At 42.1% G+C, this 21,200-nt stretch overlaps 1 long non-coding RNA gene across 2 annotated transcripts in view; it reads left to right on the top strand.

Annotated features, from left to right (window-relative positions):
* The window catches only part of LOC137543972 (uncharacterized), a 151,005-nt gene extending 132,168 nt beyond the window's left edge, over positions 1–18,837 (top strand). For both annotated transcript variants that reach the window (XR_011025685.1, XR_011025683.1), the window contains one exon: positions 18,369–18,837. This is a non-coding gene — a long non-coding RNA (uncharacterized lncRNA). The remainder of the gene's footprint in view (positions 1–18,368) is intronic.
* Positions 18,838–21,200: the final 2,363 nt, after the last annotated feature.

Genomic DNA, 21,200 nt, shown 5'->3' with positions numbered 1-21,200 from the left:
CCCAAAATAGAAAATGCAGTCTCTATAACCATCAAATAATAACTGCAGCAACCGTTACCTCTAGCACATGAAATGCAGCAGAAAACGACTACCCCGACTCCGCAAACGGTAAATGAGGCAAACATTACCTCATGCGGCCACGGAGTCCCACGGCTGGGACACCCGGCAGCCAAAAGTGGGACATAACCTGGGCCACATTGCAGCCTGGGACAGGGGACCCTGAACCTGGGACATGTCCCAGGTAAAACGGGACGTCTGGTCAGGGTAGTAAAGGTGCCCATACATCTAGTGATATCACGGTGACCAGCGGACACAACGGAACCCTCGGCCACTGTCCCCCCAAATGTTGACATGCCCTTCCCCGGTGCCTGTGCATTAAAATATCTCACCTGTCTGGCCGCAGAGAGTGTCCACCAGCTGCTCCTGCTTTCCCATTCACCTTCACGTGCCTGCCGCATATAGCATGTATCGTGCGGGTGATGTTACACACGCACCAGTGTTATACATGGCAGGCTTGTGGGCCGCAAATGAGGAAGCAGGAGCAGCTGGACACTCGCAGCGGCTGGACAGGTGAGAGATTTTAATACACGGGCATGGGGGGCACATTCAAATTTGGGGAAACCGCAGCCAGGGGTTCCATTATGTTCATTGCTCATTGCGATATCACATGCAGTTACCACCACGCCCAAAAGTGCAAAATCGGGGAAAGGGGGTCCCAGAGTGAATTACCTAACTGATCCAACATAATTGGGGCACAAGTGATGCTCCACCCCCCTCCTTAAGAATGCTGTTTTGACCATGTTTCTGAAGTCTGCCGAACCTGTCCACAAACCACCGCCTGTGTTGCCCCAGCTCAGCCACCACCAGCAGCTACCACATTGGGGGATGGGCTATGACAACGCAGATAGGGGTGGCCAGAGCCTCGCCAGAAATTTGAAAAAAAAAACCACCTAGGCCGCAATTTCGAGGAGGGTGAAGCGCTCACCTGTCTGAATAAATTATGGTGGATCAGGTAAGTATTCAACCCTCCGACCCCTCCAGCCCTGTATCATTAAAGTGAACCTCCGGACTAAAAATGTACTCAGCAGCACTGAAAAGGCTTTGTGTTTCTTTAACAGTTTCACAGCATCAGAACTTTGTTTCTCTTATACAAGCCTCATTTCTAGCTGCACAGAAGAAAACTGCCCGGGCTTTTTTCCCCTGATGCTGTGCAAAGCATGATGGGATTTCTGATTTTGTTGTTCTCGTTCTGCTGTTTTGGTGCAATGTTTTTTGTTTTTTTTTTACATTTTGAATTTGACATTTTAAGCCTAGCGTGTGGAGCTGGGAGGGGTAATCAGAACACAGGATAGTTGGAACTGTGTCTCCTGCTCCTTGTCACCTCTTTTCAACCAAAAAGATGGCTGCCCCCATGACAAAGATGGCAGCCCCCATGAATCACAAACATTTGCCTGTTCTTTTAAAACAGGGTGGGTAAGAGATTATATTACCTATCTATTTTAATTAACATAACTAATGAAACTTGATGTCAGTATGTTTGTTTAGGCTGAAGTTCCCCTTTAAGACAAGACAGACTGTCGTTTTTCTTTTAATACTCTTTAAGTACCGTATCCTACATGTATTACATTGTAAGCCTGAGAGGACAAGGTCCTCTTCTCTCTCAATGTCAATTTAAAGTGAAGCTGGTGTTAAAATAAACTGATAAGATAAACAATTATATTTATCCTACTACTCCTAAAATGGCCTTTTTAGATACTCCATGGTTTTATTTTATATTTAAACATTTACAAAGTAGATTGATTGCTTTGTTGTCTCTGCTCAGTGGCTAAGTGTCCCTAAATTAAAATAGAACTTTTTTTTATCTCCCCCTGCTCTCAGAAGTTGTATTCTGCCAGGAAAACTTTTATGGCTGTAATTTGCTTATCCGTGATGTTTACTATATTTCCAGACAAAGACAGAAGCTGTCACTTTCATGCCTAGAAATTAACTCTTTCAGGCAGCAAAATAAAACAAGTAAAACAGCCTGGTTATTAATATGTTTTGTACTGTACATACACATGTTTATCTCATCGTGTCACATGTCGCCTCGGGTACACTTTAAAGTAAATCTACCTACAAACATTTGGATTAGTTGAATTGTCTTCAACACTTCTGAGAAGAAGATACAATTCACCGGGTTGGCTTTTTCATATTATTCTATTCCACTGACATAAGACTTTCTCTCTTCTAGCTCTACCTTCATAGGAATATGAGTAGAGCAATCATTTATTAAAAGGAAAGAAGGATTTGCTTTACATGTCTGACTGCGATTGAAAGTCTGCAGTGAAGTTGACCTGCCTTAGTTAAAAATGGCTGTGACATTCATAAGGGTCACACAAGTCATTGTGTAATTTAACATGATCAAAGGTCACTTTTTCCAGCCGGCTTTGTGTGCCTTAAAGGGAACCTGAACTGAGTAAAATTATGTAAAATAAACACATGACGTAGCTGCAAATGAATATTACATACTAACCTTACTGGTGTTCCTCTCAGAAGCTCACCATTTACTTCTTACAGTGATCCCTTCCAGTTCTGATGATATTTTGTCAGAACTGAAATATACCAGTTGCTGTCAGTTATATATCAGCAGCTGTCAGTTACAACTGAATGTGCAAGGTAATGTCCATGTTTCCCTATGGCTGAAGTGGGCGATATTACAGTTTAATAGTGTGCTAAGCAGGAAGCTGTTATGGGGTAATGGCCATTTTTAAAATGGAGGACGGAGAATTCCATTGATCACAGTGGACAAATGGGACGCAGGAGAGGAGAAAGAGATTGAGGAGGAGATTACACAGGAGGTAAGTATGACCTGTGTATGGTTATTTTGACTTTTTATTTTCAGTTCAAGTTCTCTTTAAACAGGAAATTTAACCCATGAACTAACTTCTACCCGAACAATAGCGGATACCCTCTTTCCCATGAGAAATCTTTACCATTTCTCAAATAGATGATCAGGGACATCTGTATGGCTGATATTGTGGTGTAAACCCTCCCACAGTGTGATGTCAGGACCATGGCCCAGACAGTTTGCTGTCTGTGAATCTCATTTTATTGTGGGAAATAAAAGCTTTTTCCAACTGCCAAGCAAGCAAGATCTCCCTCTGTGTATAGAACTCTCAGTAAATGAACATTCCATAGAGATCACCGGCAGATCTAAACATGAAGCCACCTTTGATAAGTTTGAACATGTAAAATGATTTTACTATGAGCAAACACTAAGTAAATAATTTATAAATGAATACTGTAAAAAAAATTAAGCAATTGTATTCCTTACATTACATTTCACTACAGTTCCTCTTTAAAAGTGACAGGTGCTCTAATAATTTTTTCCAAGAAAGAAATCAGTACATTTTAGTGTTCTTTGGAATGTACTGACTGACCAGTAACACGCCAATAATTCCCATCTCCCTGCATGTCTAATTAGCTGCACAGAGCAGGAAGCATTGCAAAGCTGGAGGAATTATCACCTGCACTTATCAGAAAACTGACACACCCTTTACTCACTTTGTTGGCAAGAAGGCTGAGCTATGCATGTGCCTGCCTTTGCAGATAAAACGAATGCAACAAACATTCTGGCGCATACACTTCAAAGGAGGGGGCTTTTTTTGTATTTAACAACAAAAGTGGAATACCGCTTTTAAGTTATTGAAATCCGCATTTAGCCACCTTCCTTGATGAACAGCAGTCTCTTGTTTTGGTAGCAGGATAAATGATATGCCATCCGCTGCGAAAGTATCTTTTTCGTGGCATCTAATCATTAAGCGAGGTAAAACATTGATTACTAAACAACCTCCTGCAATTTGCACTTCAAGGTCACAATGCAGATGAATGCATTAGTGTGAGACGGAGAGCGGGCCATGGCATTTCGCCTCCCTCTCACTCCTCTCATCAATCACATTCATAAATAACAAAGAGAGATGGATGAATTGCTTTCTTCGCGGTTCAAGTGAATCCATTTTTATGGGGCACATATAACATCGCTGTATCGGAGGAGTAGCAGCCGCATCCGAATACCCTGACTTGACCTAAGCCTGATGCTTCTGACAGTGCATGCTAATGCACTACAGGGAAGAGGCTTGAACTTGTGCTTAATTCTGTTTAATGTCCTTTCCTGATTATGCTAAATGCCTAGAGACCTCTGATGAGCGTAATCATTAAACACTTTCAGAGCCAGGGAAAAAAACAGCGCAGAAGATAGAAAGTTTAGGCTTTAAATCTTGGTAGTAGGAGAGTGTTGAGTAGAAGATAGTCTTTTAATGCCTGGTATTTATAAAATTGGAATGTAACTTTGAATGTCATTGAAGGATACCAGAGCCGAAAACATAAGGAGAAACAGGAGGAGCAGGCATGTCTGGTGAGCTGTCCTGTAGGCCACCACTCCCCCCGTTCTCCTCTGCTACCCTCCTTTCTTACGTAAAGGGAAGGTTCAGGGAGGGAGTAAAAAAAATAAAAATCAATATCCACTTACCTGGGGCTTCCTCCAGCCCGTGGCAGGCAGGAGGTGCCCTCACCGCCGCTCTGCAGGCTCCCAGTGGTCTCCGGTGGCCGACCCGACCTGGCCAGGCCGGCTGCCAAGTCGGGCTCTTCTGCACTCCAATGACGGGCTCTTCTGCGTTCCACACGGGTGCACTGACGTCATCGGACGTCCTCCGGGCTGTACTGCTCAGGCGCAGAACTACTGCGCCTGTGCAGTACAGCCCGGAGGACGTCCGATGACCTCAGAGCGCCCCCGTGAGGCGCAGATTGGAGCGCAGAAGAGCCCGACCTGGCCAGGTCGGGTCGGCCACCGGAGACGACCAGGAGCCTCCGGAGCGGCGGCGAGGGCACCTCCTGCCTGCCACGGGCTGGAGGAAGTCCCAGGTAAGTGGATATGGATTTTAATTTTTTTACCCCCTCCCTGAACCTTCCTTTTAAGCACCTCCGGCAGCCTCTTCCAGGTTGCCAGAGTCGGGCTTCACTGCGGTTGTGCTGGCCCGGCTGAGCGCATCCTACAGCACGCAACTGCAGCTGGGAGCACTCTGCACGTGTGCATGCAATAATCATGACCTCATGCGCAGAACACTCCCAGCCTCAGTCGCGTGCTGTACGAGGCGCGCAGCCGGGCCAGCGCAACCGCAGTAAAGCTCAACTCCATCAACCTGGAAGAGGCTGCCGTAGAGGCTTAAGTAAGAAAGGAGGGGAGCAGAGGAGAACGGGGGGAGTGGTGGACAGCTCCCGATACATGCCTTTCTCTTTTCTATCATTATTATTTAGTATTTACAGCAGTATTTATTTAGTGCCAATATCCTCTGCAGTGCTTTACAGAGTACATATAGTCTTGTCATTACCTGTTCCTCAGAGGGGCTCACAATCTAATCCCTACCATAGATAGTCATATGTCCATTGTAGTCTAGGGCCAATTTAGAAGGAAGCCAATTAACCTCTTGCCGACCACGTCACGCCAATAGGCGTGGACGCTGCGGCAGCCCCAGGACCGCCTAACATCGATCGGCTTAAGGTCCTTGGGCGTGGTTTGCGGTCGATCGTGCGTGCCGATGCGCGCTCATCCCCTTTCTGATTATGGAGCTCCGCCTTCAGTCTTCCATCGGCGATCGCCGCCAGGAGACTGTTAGACGAACCCGCGTCTATTCACTAGGTACAGCACTGCGATCTGTGATCCAGAGGCAGGGAAGTGATCGGCTGTCATAGTCTGAAGCCTATGACAGCTGTTCACGCTGATTGGCTGGCGGAGGGAGGGAGATCTAGGGACAAAAATATAAAGAAAATAGACATATTTATTTAAAAAATAATGAAACAAATATTTATAAAAAAAATAAAATAAACATTGGGGGAGCGATCAGACCCCACCACACCAACAGAGAGCTCTGTTGGTGGGGAGAAAGGGGGGGGGATCACTTGTGTGCTGAGTTGGACTGCCCGGCAGCGAGGCCTTAAAGCTGCAGTGGCCTATTTCGAGAAAAATGGCCTGGTCTTTAGGGGGGTCTAACACTGCGGTCCTCAAGTGGTTAGGGAGAATGCATAAAATCCTCCTAAATATAAAGTATGATTACACAAGAAGACTTAGATCCCATCTATAACTGAGGCCAGTTAATGAATCTAATGGCCTTCTCTCTAAAGCAGGAGGAAATGGAAATCACCTACTCTTGGAGACTCGCCTGGATTCCTGGGAAGGCCACAAAGGCCCGAGCCTTGGGTGGCTGCAGCCTAAGAAGGCACCTGAACATGAAAGAGGGGTTGCTACATAGGAAGAGGAGGCTGAAAATTGGGAGCAACACCTAAAAAGGGTAAACTGATGCCAAGGAAGCTGTTCATGAAAGAGAGGGGCTGCTGTACATAAATGATACACATGGAAGAGGGGGCTGCACATGGAATGGGAGGGGCTCTGCTGCATATGAAAGGCGAGGCACAACATACTTGGCCTAGGGGCACAAAAATTATAAATTCGTCTTGGAGGTATGCAAAGTATGTAAGTCTTTCATATTTCAGCTTAACCAATGACTACTAGCTATAATAAGGAAATGAAGATGGCAGCCTCCATATACCTCTCACTGCAGGTTCCTTTTAAGTTATAGAATAACTAGTTAAAGAGTTCATTGATTTTTCTTATTAGACATTACAAACGTTCTTCCAAATACTAGCAATCTTCTACTGATGTAGAAGTAGATTTGCTATTATTACAAGTCCTTTCTGTTTAGTAACTATACAGCAATATGAACAGGCTGAAAGTTCTAATGAGATGATGGATGGAGAGCCTGAGCTCGGAGAGCCTCTGATCCTGGTGGTTTATTCAGTCACTGGGAATGATTTTGATGGGAATTCCCAATCTCCCTGTTGTGGAAGGCTCGCAAATACGTCTGAAGTGAATTGATTTAATTAATAGAATTCTACAGTCTTTACAATGTTAACAGCTAAGCTAAAAAAAAAACAGAATATGAGACTGACCTTTCAGCAATAGGCTCTCTGTGGATCTGATTTACCAAGCTGATAAATGTGGACGGCAGTAGCACCTAAATCACAAAAACACAACAGAACGGATTTCTGCTACACCTATAAATATATACAAAATCTCCCTTTGAACATCTTAAGGCTTAAAGAAACTCCGTAACAAAAATTGCATCCTGTTTTTTATCATCCTACAAGTTCCAAAAGCTATTCTAATGTGTTCTGGCTTACTGCAGCACGTTCTACTATCACCATCTCTGTAATAAATCAACTTATCTCTCTCTTGTCAGACTTGTCAGCATGTGTCTGGAAGGCTGCCAAGTTCTTCAGTGTTGTGGTTCTGTGATGCATCTCCCCCCTCCAGGCCCCTCTCTGCACACTGCCTGTGTGTTATTTAGATTATGGCAGGTTCTCTCTGCTCTATTATCTTTTACAAGCTGGATAAATCCTCCTCTGAGCTGGCTGGGCTTTCACATACTGAGGAATTACATACAGGAAGAGCTGTCTGCACTCTGCAGGAAGAAAAAGCCTGACACTTCAGTGGAAGATAGCTGCAGGGGGAAAGAAACACACAAATGATCTCTTGAGATTCAAAAGGAAGGCTGTATACAGCCTGCTTGTGTATGGATGTATTTTCTATGTGTGGACATACTGTACATCAACCTACTTCCTGTTTTGGTGGCCATTTTGTTTGTTTATAAACAAACTTTTTTAAACAGTTTTTAACCACTTTTAATGCGGCGAGGAGCGGCGAAATTGTGACAGAGGGTAATAGGAGATGTCCCCTGACGCACTGGTATGTTTACTTTTGTGCGATTTTAACAATACAGATTCTCTTTAAAATAAACCTTGCACAAGAAAAAAAAATTCAAAAACAGAAGCATAGCACCAGAAACTAACCTTTTATAGCCTTTTCATGCTTAAACTTAGTCCTTCAGAACAGATTTAATGTGTACTTTTACAAAAAAAAAAAAAAAAAAAGATAAGAAACAACTTCTGTCTCATAGTTTTAAGCGGATTCGAGATGAAAAACTAACTATAACAAGTAACTTGTCTATATATCTTATCTAAAGTTTACACAGCAAATCTAGCTGCAAACTGTTTTAATAGAAAATGATTATTTCTTCCTGTGATACAATGACAGCAGCCATGTTGTTTGTAAACATTACAAAGAGGCAGGCTTATCTGTATCTTGAGCAAAAAAACATAATCCCCCTTCCTTCTCCCTCCTCCCCTCTGCCTCTGAAATCAATGGCTAGTAACACCTCCTCCTCCTCCTGCCCAGACTGAGCTCCCATGAGCCCTTGCTACTGCCAAGGCTCTCTGAAAACCTGTGGGCGTGGTTTATTTAGTTTATAGGGAATTAGAGTATTAAAACAAAAACAAAAGGGTATTTGGCTTGAGGAATGCCCTATAAACAATAGGAAAGGAACACAATTATGCAATAAGTAAAAGTTCACCTCGGATCCACTTTAACTATTTCTGCCGATGGGCTGGGGTGGCTGCAAAACTGATTCAGCTAAACTTGGTATGAATTCTCCCTGTTTTATGTTTAGTGTTGACATCAGTTGGATATTAATATTGAAAGCATATGTGTCACTTTAATATGCAGATTAAATGTCACATTTGTATAAGTATGCCTTAAAAGAAATCTGAACTGAAAATGCACTGTTAAGATGAAAATTCTTATCTATAGTCCTACTACTGAATAGGATTGTCCTGGAATCTTAAAGTCTTTTTTGTGTTGTTGTTTTTTTTTTTATTTGAAAGCAAAAAACATAAATTTAAGCAAAAAACATAAATTTAAACCTTGTTTCAGGCAAATAATTACAGTTTTTAATGTTATGCAGCCTCCATCTTGAGCTGTTGACCTTTTTTAAAATATATATTCTCTTCACCCAGAAGTATTTCTCTGTAATCCAGGAGTTTTATGGCCTGTTATTAGTTATCCATAAGTAGAAAGGTTCAGTAGAGTTCAACAGACTATTTCTATATTGTTACTAGTTATCCCTAAGAGCTAAAGCAAATCTGAGGTGTCAAAAAAAGAAAAAAGTTAGATACTTACTTAAGAAGAGGGGAAGCCTCTGTAACCTCCTATGTCCTCCTCAACCCCAGTACTGCTGGCTGGGACACTCTTTTAGTTCACAACAGTGCTCCCCTTCATACATGAGCGCAGCTGTACTGAGATTATGTAGTGAACATTCCAATCGCATGTATGGCAAATGCTCGCAAACTGGCTGTTTGCAGTGGGCTCCATAGACTAAAATGGCAGGCGAATGGCTGCCGACTTGGCCACTCCTCTCCTCCGGAGCCCCCCCCCCATACCATGGAGCATGCTGGCTGGTATAGCTCAGGGTGCGAAGCCCCACATGGCCAGGGCTCTGCATTCTGGCTATCCCAGCCTTCATGAGGGACAAGGGGTTAAAGAGGCTTGGGAGGGGAGACTCCATATCATTTATTTAATAATGTCCCACACTCATATACACAATATAAAGATAGATAGATAGATAGATAGATAGATAGATAGATAGATAGATAGATAGATAGATAGATAGATAGATACCGAGTACATTTATATACATGTTGATACATTATCTGTCATTTTACTGCATTTAAATATAGACTTTTTTCCTCTAACATCAACATCAGTTTTCTCAAAAACTAAAAGGTCTTTAAAAAAAATGTCCTCTTATTCCCACTGTCTTTTTTAACATACCCTACAAATTTGGTGTTTCTAGACTGTTCAGGGGGCTTTGCTATTAACCGCTTGAGTCGGCGGCCATTAAACATTTCCCCAGACTCAGAACAGGAACTTTAAAATAAATTTTTTGAAATTTTGAATTTTTCCCCACTTGTTCCCACTGTTCTCCTGAACATACCCTGCAAATGTGATGTTTCTAGCAAGTACGGGGGCTTTGCTATTAACCGTCAGCGGCGGCCAGTGACTTTATTGTAAAAACCGTGAATGCAAATTTTTTTACAAAAAAATTTGCGTTAAAGGGGAACTGAAGAGAGAGGTATATGGAGGCTGTCATGTTTATTTCCTTTTAATCAATACCAGTTGCCTGGCAGCCCTGCTGGTCTATTTCTCTGCAGTAGTATCTGATTAAAACCAGAAACAAGCATGCAGCTAGTCTTGTCAGATCAGACTTATAAGTCTGAAACACTGAAACACCTGATCTGCTGCATGCTTGTTCAGGGGCTATGGCTAATAGTATTAGAGGCAGAGGATCAGCAGGGCTGCCAGGCAACTGGTATTGTCTAAAAGGAAATAAACATGACAGCCTCCATATACCTCTCTCTTCAGTTCCCCTTTAAATGCAAATGGAAAACAGCCCAAGTTTGCCGGGAACTGTCCATTGGTGAACTGTTCAAGCCATCTCTACGGGACTTGTGCGGACACCAATTTACTAATGACATTCACCCTGTTTGCTAGCTATAAACAGGCCTTTTGCTGTCAAAAGCATGGCTGCTGAACAGTCATGGAGGGCGACGTGCACCACAAAATCCAAATAGTGAGGCCACCATATAGCAACTGAGCCCTGCGACGGAACATCATGCTCTCACAACTCATACAAGTCACAGGAAGTGAGCAGGAGAGAGCTGTTTTTAAAGGGTTGTTTGCCGCCAATTTCATAATTAACACAGTGTAACGCAGGTGCCTACAATTGACAAAATTTGCGGTGTGATGCCGTGCGGCAGGAGCATCTCACCACACCACTACGCACAGATCCCATGTAAAACCAGCCCCAGGAAGCAATCTTTCTGCCCTCTTCATCCCTCTTGCTCCCAATTCACAAGCACTGAGGGGATCTGGGAGGGACCCCAACGTTATATGAAAGGTTCTTTCGAAACCTGATGGTTATCCCTGTAACCTCCAAGTATCTATAGGATGAGAGAGACCAGGAGCCCAATGGTGCAGTATCATAGGATAAGTTGGTATATGTTAAAGTATAAGAAATATACCCATAAAGGTGGGTTGCAAGAACTTGCAAACACATCGGAGCCTGCGGGAATATAACTGTCCCCACTCAGACTCGGTTTTCAAGGTGTGTCGAAGCAGGTGTTAGTTGGTCGCTCTCTCCTTGGATAGTTGTGAGGACTGCAGGATTATCGCGACTATAACCCCAAAGGGTATGGATTATGCTAAAACACTGGTGAAGGCGCACTTGATGATAGACAACAACTAAAGCTAATACCAGGAGAGAAGTGTAATGTCTTACCTTCTCAAAAGGACAAAACAATAATTATTGGAAAAGGTGCACAATAGACAAAATAGATAAAAGTGCCTGAAATGCTGTCAGTCACGAGCGTGAGCACCTTTAATCTTTAAAGGCGCTCACGCTCGTGACCGACAACTTTTCAGGCACTTTTGTTGACCTGAGGAAGCAGGCTGAGCCCAGTGAAATGCGTTGTCTATTGTGCATGAATAAATACCTTTTCTATTAATTATTGGTATGTCCTTTTGAGAAGGTAAGACATTACCCTTCTCACCTATATAGTAGCTTTAGTTGTCTATTATTCAAGAGCGCCTTCACCAGTGTTTTTAGCCCAACGGTAGATGATAGTCGGTGCTCTAGGCTTGGTAATGTCTCTGTCAAATAGCATATGGGCATTCATTTGTTTCTCCCCTGCTATGCACAAACAGTATTCTGTTACTTTCCTAATGACTTTCCAGCTACTTATGCTGCCTAGGAGAGACGGATAATTCTCAGCGCTACCTCTTTAATCATAATTATCTGTTTGATGCAGGAAGAAGCTACTATTAGAGACAATGCCTTTCCTGAAAACTACAAATAAAATCCCATCCATCATCATCAACATGGAATTTGCTATCATTAAGGCTCTCAGCTAAGAGCTGCAGCAAGTCTCCTGTTTCAAAATAAACAAGCTCTTGCCGCATCAAAGGTTGATTAAAAACAGTTAATTCACAACATATTTAATAGGGTAATTTGATGCACTTATACATTTGTTAAGCAACACAGGTGCAGTGGAGAGCAGTGATTTTTCCGGGAGAAGGTTGGATGGCTTCAGACAGTCATCACAAGAAGAACTCATCGATTGCGATTGTTGTTTGTGGTTAAGAAGAGAAGTTATTTTCCTTTGCTTTGCTCGCTGGCATTTTCAATAGCATGATAACAGCGCCTTGCAAACTACGGTAAAGACATAAACAACTGCAATGCAGAACAGTCTATGCTTGCTCTTAGCACCATAATCTTAGATAATCCCACTATTATCATGCCTTAGTAGCACAACTGTCTGGGTGATACACTGAATTTAAATTGTGTTTTGAGCAAAAACACTATTTCCTCAAAGGTTGTGGATTTAATATTAAGTTCTTATCCAGGATACTCTATTTTACTTTATTTTATTTCTTTTTGATCAACAAAACTCTGTTTATTGAGGTAGAACATAGAAAAATCAAACAACAGTCTGAGACGTAAGGTACACAACCATAATACAACAAAGTCCCTGGTATCTGGCACTGGCGCGGATCGCCTGGTGTCGGTTCATGTGCTTACCGGTTGCTTGAGCAACCAGCGGAAAAAGCACTTAACCCCCCCCCCCCCCATGCAAAATAAAATTTGGGGGTTTTGGAGGGCAAAAAATACTCGCCAAGCGTCCAGCGAGTGTCCATCCAGTGCCATCTTCTAACTCAGTGTTTCTCAGCATGTTACTGTTATGTATGCCTTTTAAAACTCTGTACTCACCTAGTACCCTCTATCATAGTAAACATTATCCCAAGTACCCCTTGACAAATATATATTTAATCGTAGTACATGATAATTGGTTCTAAACAATTTCCAAGCATTTACTATTGCTTTTAATTAGCTAATTTTGGTGTTGTCTAAATGAGATGTATCATTTTCTAAAACTCTACATTTGTTATTCTTGGTTAAGTACATCAAGCCCAAGTACCCCCTGCAACCATCATGAGTACCCACTGGGGTACGGGTACCACACGTTGAGAACCTAGGCTCTAACTAACATGTAGCTCTTAGCGGCTTTCCAAGGTCCTCTGTGCACGGCTCCCGGCATGTCGTCTGACCTGCGTCGGGTCACGTGACATGACGGGACCCATGCACGGATGCCAGAAAGCCGCTAGGAGCTACAGGATGGTAAAAAGAAGATGCTGGAAACTCAGTGAGTGTTTTTTGCCCTCTAAAACCCCCAATTCATAGTCCCCATTATCCCCTCAGGTATGCTGGTTAGTTGAGACTCCCGGATAATGGGGAAAGAGGCGCCCAGAGAAGATATAATGCGTTAAAAACAAATAAAATGAAAAAAGTGAGGTGGCTTACCTCAATGAAGACAAATTCACGTATTAATAGAATTTTATTGCACTGGAACGCGTTTCATTGGTGCATACCCACTTCCTCAGGCCAAATAGCAGTGCCTAATAGTGCTTGTGGCCACAAATAAGGCACATTATTTTTGGCTACAAGCACTATTAGGCACTGCTATTTGGCCTGAGGAAGTGGGTATGCACCCACGAAACGGGTGGCAAATAGTACCTGTCTCCCGTTCAAGCGGGGACTCGCCACACAAGGTGAAGATTGCAGAGGTAGATTGGGGCATAGGGACTGATATAAGGCGGTGGATCTGACTGCTAGTCCTTAAATTTAATTTTTTTGCAAATGTATCTAGCTTGGTATTAGACAAATCAAAGTCACCATTTGCTATATTTAATTGAGCTAATCCCACATGGCATACATATGCAAAAACATTATATAAAATTAGCAAAAAACTTAAAACAAATAGCATCTCACTGACAATCTCTGGTCAGCATCCCATGGTTGATGCTCTTTACGAGGGGGTATCGTAAAGTTTTAATTACCACCCGGAAATTGTCATAGCATGTTAATGACATTTTGTCAGTGTCATCATTGGTCTCTAATTGCATGATATTGAGAATATCGCTCATTGTATCGTTTATTTACTGTATTTTACAGATTGTCAAAACACACAAACTGATATTTATCAGAAACAACAAGTAGATTTCCCAATTTAGAGAATATAGATATATAAAATATAACTTTTATTAGTCTGTTCTAAAAACACATTTAGTATATTTCCTATATGTACTCAATGAGGTAGGTGTATTTATATTAGTAATCAATGGATGACCTGCAGGTCCATATACTGTTTGATTCCACCTAGTCCTCAACAAAGATTGCTTAAAGTGCTATTTACAATTCCCCCCACCACAAATCCAACATGTTTCAACCCCCTCTAATGGGGCCGTCGTCAGGGACAAACGTGCTAAGTGCTAGGGTATAAGGTGCATAAGAAGAATATCACATTGCAATCATTATATACAGAAAATAAAAAATGAGAGCTGTGCTCCCAAGCTCAGTCAAGCATCCATTTACAGATTGTGCCAGAAATGACTAAAGTGTGAAATGGAAACGATTGAGGCTCGCAGTATGATAAAGTTCCTGCATTTGAAGGGTAATAGTGCCCAGCAAATTCATAATGAGATGATGGCAATTAATGGAAATGATTGCCCATCTCATGATGACACTATAGTGACTCGGAACAGGAATTTCCTAAGTGGTCACGTAACTTCCACAGACAAGCTAAGACCTAGAAGACCATCATTGATGAACGATGAAGCCACAGTGAAGAAAGTGGAGTGCTTAACCATGGAAGACAGATGAACAACCATCCAAATAGCAGTAGGAGAACAGAGGCGCCAGCAGGATAAAAGTGGATAAAAACTTTAAAATTTGCTGGGAGGAAGTGGTGGACTTACCTCCATAAAGCAGACACGAAAGACTGTCTGAATAGCAGCAATCACATTTATTAAATAGTACCCCAAAAAAGTGCAACGCGTTTTCGCAGGCCCAGCCCGCTTCATCAGGCAATAAACATGGGGACAAAACAGAATTTCGGCAATAGCGGGTGAGGCGCTACACCCGCTATTGCCGAAATTCTGTTTTGTCCCCATGTTTATTGCCTGATGAAGCGGGCTGGGCCTGCGAAACGCGTTGCACTTTTTTGGGGTACTATTTAATAAATGTGATTGCTGCTATTCAGACAGTCTTTCGTGTCTGCTTTATGGAGGTAAGTCCACCACTTCCTCCCAGCAAATTTTAAAGTTTTTGTCCACTTTTATCCTGCTGGCGCCTCTGTTCTCCTACTGCTATACCGTGTCCACCCCTGGTGGAGGGGTGATCTACCCCCTTTCGCATCTACAGAGAGCGACTTCTTATCCCTGAGTGAGGACAGGTCTAATCTCCTCACCTGCCTATAAAGTGGTTGCCTTTGTGGTAACCCATGTTTGTGAGTATAATTTTCTCATGATAACCTTTACTTCATTTATGTTTAACATACTACACTATATTGGGCTCTCGGTTTCTCTACATTTTATAACCATCCAAATGATCATGAATGAAACTTGACTCAGTTATGGTAGTGTGTGAAAAATTCATCATGACGAACTGCACATGTCTAAGGTGTCTGCACTCTGGGTTCCACATTTGCTAACCCCTTTCCAGAAACAAATAGACATGACCTTTGAAAGGTGTCAATTAACTGTACTATTTTTTCAACAGATGCAATCTTTCAATGCAATATTTACAATCGAATTGTATGAGAAACTGCACAGTATGTTATGAAAATGTATGTAAAACGAATCTATGGCCGTTTAGAACAGAAAATGTAATCAATCCAAATGTTGGGATCCGAATCAGAAGAGAGGAAATGCCTACATTGACTTGTTTGTGGGAAATATCAATACTTACCTTCCAATTACTTTTGATCATAAAAATCTCATTAAAATCACATCTGGTTAAAAAGTTGTACCGCCAATGGGCACCTTAAAGAGACTCTGTAACATTAAAAAGATCCCCTGGGGGGTACTCACCTCGGGTGGGGGAAGCCTCCGGATCCTAATGAGGCTTCCCACGCCGTCCTCTGTCCCACGGGGGTCTCGCCGCAGCCCTCCGAACAGCCGGCGACTGTGCCGACTGTCAGTTCAATATTTACCTTTGCTGGCTCCAGCGGGGGCGCTGTGGCGGCTTTCCGTTCCGAACTACACGGAAATACCCGATCTCATTCGGGTCCGCTCTACTGCGCAGGCGCAGGACACTTGCGCCTGCGCAGTAGAGCGGACCCGACGGCGATCGGGTATTTCCGTGTAGTTCGGAGCCGACGGCCGTCAGAGCGCCTGCGCAGGAGCCAGGAAGGTAAATATTGACGTCACCGCTGCACGGACTCCACGGAGGGCTGCAGCGAGACCCCTGACGGATGGAGGACGGCGTGGGAAGCCTCATTAGGATCCGGAGGCTTCCCCACCCGAGGTGAGTACCCCCCAGGGGATCTTTTCATGTTACAGTTCCTCTTTAAGACAGATGTTGACGCAATTGGAACAGCATTAAGAGGATTTTTTTGCTTGGGCACTATTACCCTTCAAATGGAGGATCTTTATTACGCTGCAAGCCTCAATCTTTTCCATCTCACACTCTACTCACTTCTGGCACAATTTATAAAAGAAAAAAAAGATACCATGAGCTGATTTTCTCAACATCAAGCTCTTAGGGAGCAATGATGACACTGATAGAATTTCATCAATATACCATAATAGCTTCCAGGGGATAATTAAAACGTTACAATACCCCCTCATATAAGCGGTTGTGCATTTTTGCACTTTTCGAATTACAGACTCATCATAAACGATGCAACCTGCGAAGGGCTGCACAATATGTCTACATTATTAATGCAGGAAGTCATAATAATAACATCATCAACATAATGCCATGCATGGCATACTCCTTATCCTGAAACCTATGTCAGTTTTTATGGAACTGGCACTGGTCCTTTAAAGAGAGAATGAAGCGAAAAAAAATTATGATATAATGATTTGTATGTGTAGTACAGTTAAGAAATAAAACATTAGGAGCAGACACATAAGTCTAATATTGTTTCCAATACATGAAGAATTAAAAGATACCACAACTGAAAAAAATGATTGCTGCAGTGTGTGAGGGGTTAAAAGTACATACCATCCGCTCCTCCTGCCCCCCTCCGTCTCCGTGTAATATTCATGTCGGGACCGGTGACTTGCTTGACCCCGCACCCGGACATACTGCGCCCTGTGTGCGCAGTATGTCCTCCCCTCTTCACTTCTGGCCGGCGCATAGTGAGTGGCTCAGAAGCACGCTGATCCCTCTGTCTACTCTGGGCTGCGTGTGCACTCCACTACAGCAAGCATCGCATGCTAATCATATGTAGGGATGATCGGAACCAGCAAATTCCGTTCCGCCGGAAATCACGGATTCCGTCAATGATAAATTCAGTCGCTATGAAAATTCAGCGGAATTCCGGATTCCGTCGGAAATTTTTAAAAAATCTCTCTCTCTCTCTCTCTTCTTCCTCCTCTTCCTCTTCTTCCTCCTCCTCCTCCTCCTCCTCCTCCGCTTACATACCATGGCTGGGATTTGAACCCAGGTCTCAGTGTGTAGTAGGTATCTGACTTACCCCCTAGACCACCAACCACACTACATGCTAAAGCCAGCCTAGCATGTACCATTATGATCAATCCAATAGAAAAAGTAGCATGCTTAAGGAATTGTACTTTTTCAAAAACCAGCTTACATACCTTGGCCGGGATTTGAACCCAGGTCTCAGTGTGTACTAGGTATCTGACTTACCCCCTAGAGCACCAACCACACTACATGCTAAAGCCAGCCTAGCATGTACCATTATGATCAATCCAATAGAAAAAGTAGCATGCTTAAGGATTTGTACTTTTTCAAAAAACAGCTTACATACCTTGGCCGGGATTTGAACCCAGGTCTCAGTGTGTAGTAGGTATCTGACTTTCCCCCTAGACCACCAACCACACTACATGCTAAAGCCAGCCTAGCATGTACCATTATGATCAATCCAATAGAAAAAGTAGCATGCTTAAGGATTTGTACTTTTCAGTTGTGGTATCCTTTAGGGATCTCCAGTTCTTATCTATGCAAAAAAGCCATTGAGCTCCACCACTCCACCACCAAAGTCGCAGAGAGCTCTGTCTTTTGAAGCTTATTATCTCAACTGTCAGTCACTGTATTTTCTTTTTCTCTCCAGAGGACAGGTCAATAGTTCACAAGACTGCTCTGTAAAAACATTTAGAATGCTGAGTAGTGTGTAAACTGCAAATATTAGAAAATGATGCAAAGTTATAAAAAACTATAGAACTGAAAATAAAAATAAGAGAATATTTTCTTTGCTATTAATCTTTTAGTAATTATCCGTACTACACAACCAATTCATTATATCATATATATATTTTCGCTTCTGTGTCTCTTTAAAGAGCAAGAAAAATACGGGCTTATTTTGGATTCTTACATTCATCGGCTGTGATGATTTATTTATATATTTTTTTCTCATTATAGAACAATTCTTATATAGCCAAAAATCCTTCTACCATTCATCCTGCTTCCGTGACGCAGAAGTTCATCTAAAGGGCTGTGTGCTCACACAAGAAATGGATTGATGAGAAAACGAAGAGAGAAGAATACAGTATGAATAAATCATATTATATCAATAATTTCTGTGAGTCGCAGGGAAGGAAGATGGCTCAGTAGATATGTACACAAATAGAGAGGCTCGTGCCAAATGGTTTCATTCTCAGGAGTGTTCAGGGAATTATTTGTACTTTCTGTTTATTTTGTTTTATTATTACTGAGGGACTTAGAGGCATAATTTTGGCATTTGCCAGGATCTAGATAATGTATAAAAGATTTGCAAAAATTACATCATCCAATAAAGATATTGTATGGGGCCTGATCCAATTCACTTTTTCTCCTAAGTTTTCTCCTGGGTGATATTTTCACATCTTATCAATAAAATGCCTTTAAAGCCACCAGCAAGCAAGAAAATACTCAGAATTGTTTTGTCAGTACTTTTTCATTTATCTGTACTTTTTGGCACTTTTTCAATTGCAAAGTGCAAAAAGTTATTTTAAACTGCAGATAAAAATTGTTCTCATAGGAGAAAACTGTGAATTGGATCGGGACCATTTTTTGTTCGAGAGAAGACCTGGATACATTGACTCAGTGCACACCCCAAATGTTTGTGATATTTTTGAAAGTGCTTTACTGTGATCCAAGTGCATACATTACTTCATACAACAGTTATAAAATATTTTTTTATTATAATGCTCCAAAATGACATTCTTAAAATGAAATTTCTTTTATAGTTATTTTTCCCGTATAGTATAATAAACAAAATTTCCGCAAGATAAATAAATTAGCCTTTCGATAATACAATACATAGGCAAACGCAGGGGGGGGGTTCAGCTGCCCAGAATCCCCCCTCAGACCAGGGCCAATGCAGTGTCTGGGGACAGGCACAAGTTGAGACACCAGAATTTCTGCAGATATCTGCAGCTCACAGCACTGCCCCCTTTCTTTTTCTGCTACAGTTGACTTTGGATGCAGCAGTGTGTGTACAGAGCATGGAGCAGCTCTGGAGAACTTACCAGAGTCAGGTATGAGCACAACCCTGTGCCCTGCTGTGTGAATGCTTCACTTTCCCCTTCATTAGCAATGTTGGCTGTCCTCATTATTATCTGTATCCAAACTGCTCCTGATTGATCCCATTGTTTGTCAGTTGGACGGGAAATTGCATTGTAATGTAACCAAGTATTATGTCCTACAATATTATTATACTGTATTGTGCTTGACTGAGGAAGACCTTTCAGGAATCCCTCTCTTGAAAATCCTGGGTTTTCCCCTGTAACAATGCATCACTTCACACTGCCTGATGCACGTATCGCGGGCCTTCCGCCTCTTCCTCAGAGGCTCAACAAGTAAATCATAACTCAGCTTACAGCCAATTATCAGTATCCTTATACCTCAATGATTAAACAACATCGCACAGGGCAGTGGGAGGACATTTATCATTGGGGGGACAGAGCTGGGGGTTTTGCCGCGTTTGTCGATCATTGCAAAATTCCTGCCACGCACCCCATCGAGAAGGTTGGCCCAACATCTTGCAGCATGCACGATCGACAATGTGACCAATTTTCATTGCGAAATTGGTCGCAATGTCAGTCGGGCATGCACCTGGCACCACCGATTTTCACCCAATTCAATTACAATAATCTAATTGGATGGTCAATCGGCCGCCAAGTCGTCTGATGTTTGGCCACCTTTAGTCTTCCTTTTTCTCTGGTAAATACACACATCCAATTACAGACCACTAATAAACAAGTGGTTTAATATCTCTTTGGAGGTAATGATCTTGTACTTCTTATAGCTTCTCTAGTATACCGCATGACTCCTACAATACTATTGCATTTTATTAAGAGGGCTTTTTGGTCTCTTTCAGCCCCTTAAACACTCCCAGGAGTTCTGGTTCACCATGTGTTTGCTGGGCAATCTGTAACTCTGGGTTTTTCAAATCCTACTATTATTATAGAATAATAGAATAGCAGCACTATGTCCATCCATCAACCTGCTAAATTCCTACTCTTGCTTGTGAAACCTTTCACCAAGCTGCTAGCCTGATGTCCCGAATAGTAAATAGAAAAAAAATCAATCGTATCTGGCCAGGGAAACAATGGTGATAAGGTTTTACTACTGAAAAGATTTAAGGTTCAATACTTCTGTTTGCTTTTCAGCTTTTTGAAGCAGATTGTAATGGCTGCTGTTTAGAATTCACTCTTAAAAATTCAGGTCTTAAACTGAAAATAAAAATGTTAAACTCTGTTCTGTTACTAATGTTATACACACTATTAGTACTATACAAACAATCCATTATCTCATAAGTTTTTTTTTTCAGTTTACGTTTGTTTTAAGAGGAATACAATCTAGATCAATAGTACAGTAGGTAGACATATGGTTGATTTAAGTTAAAAGCTTCTCTTTAGTCCGGCTATCCTTACTTTATTCACATTATGTAATTCGACTTGTCCTTGCCAACGGGTGATCTAATTGCTGCACTATTTTTATCACATTTATTTTAACACAAATGATGACTTTTGCAGGTGTGTTAAATAATTTGTTCCATTCTGACCGCTTGTCCACTGGGGCTCTTTTTTTTTTTTTTTTGCAGTGGCATCAGTTAGTTATCCCTATTCTATCAGCTTTCTATTGATTTAATTTCAAAACAACTACCCTCCTGAGGAAGTGAATGTGTCTTGTTTCATGAAATATACTAAAGAATATACTGTTCTCAATAAGACAAGTTAATTTGGATGGTAATCATTTTTGCCCTAGTCT

Source organism: Hyperolius riggenbachi, chromosome 2, assembly GCF_040937935.1.
Source record: "Hyperolius riggenbachi isolate aHypRig1 chromosome 2, aHypRig1.pri, whole genome shotgun sequence".
Taxonomy (NCBI): domain Eukaryota; kingdom Metazoa; phylum Chordata; class Amphibia; order Anura; family Hyperoliidae; genus Hyperolius; species Hyperolius riggenbachi.
This window is presented reverse-complemented; position numbering and strand designations above follow the sequence as displayed.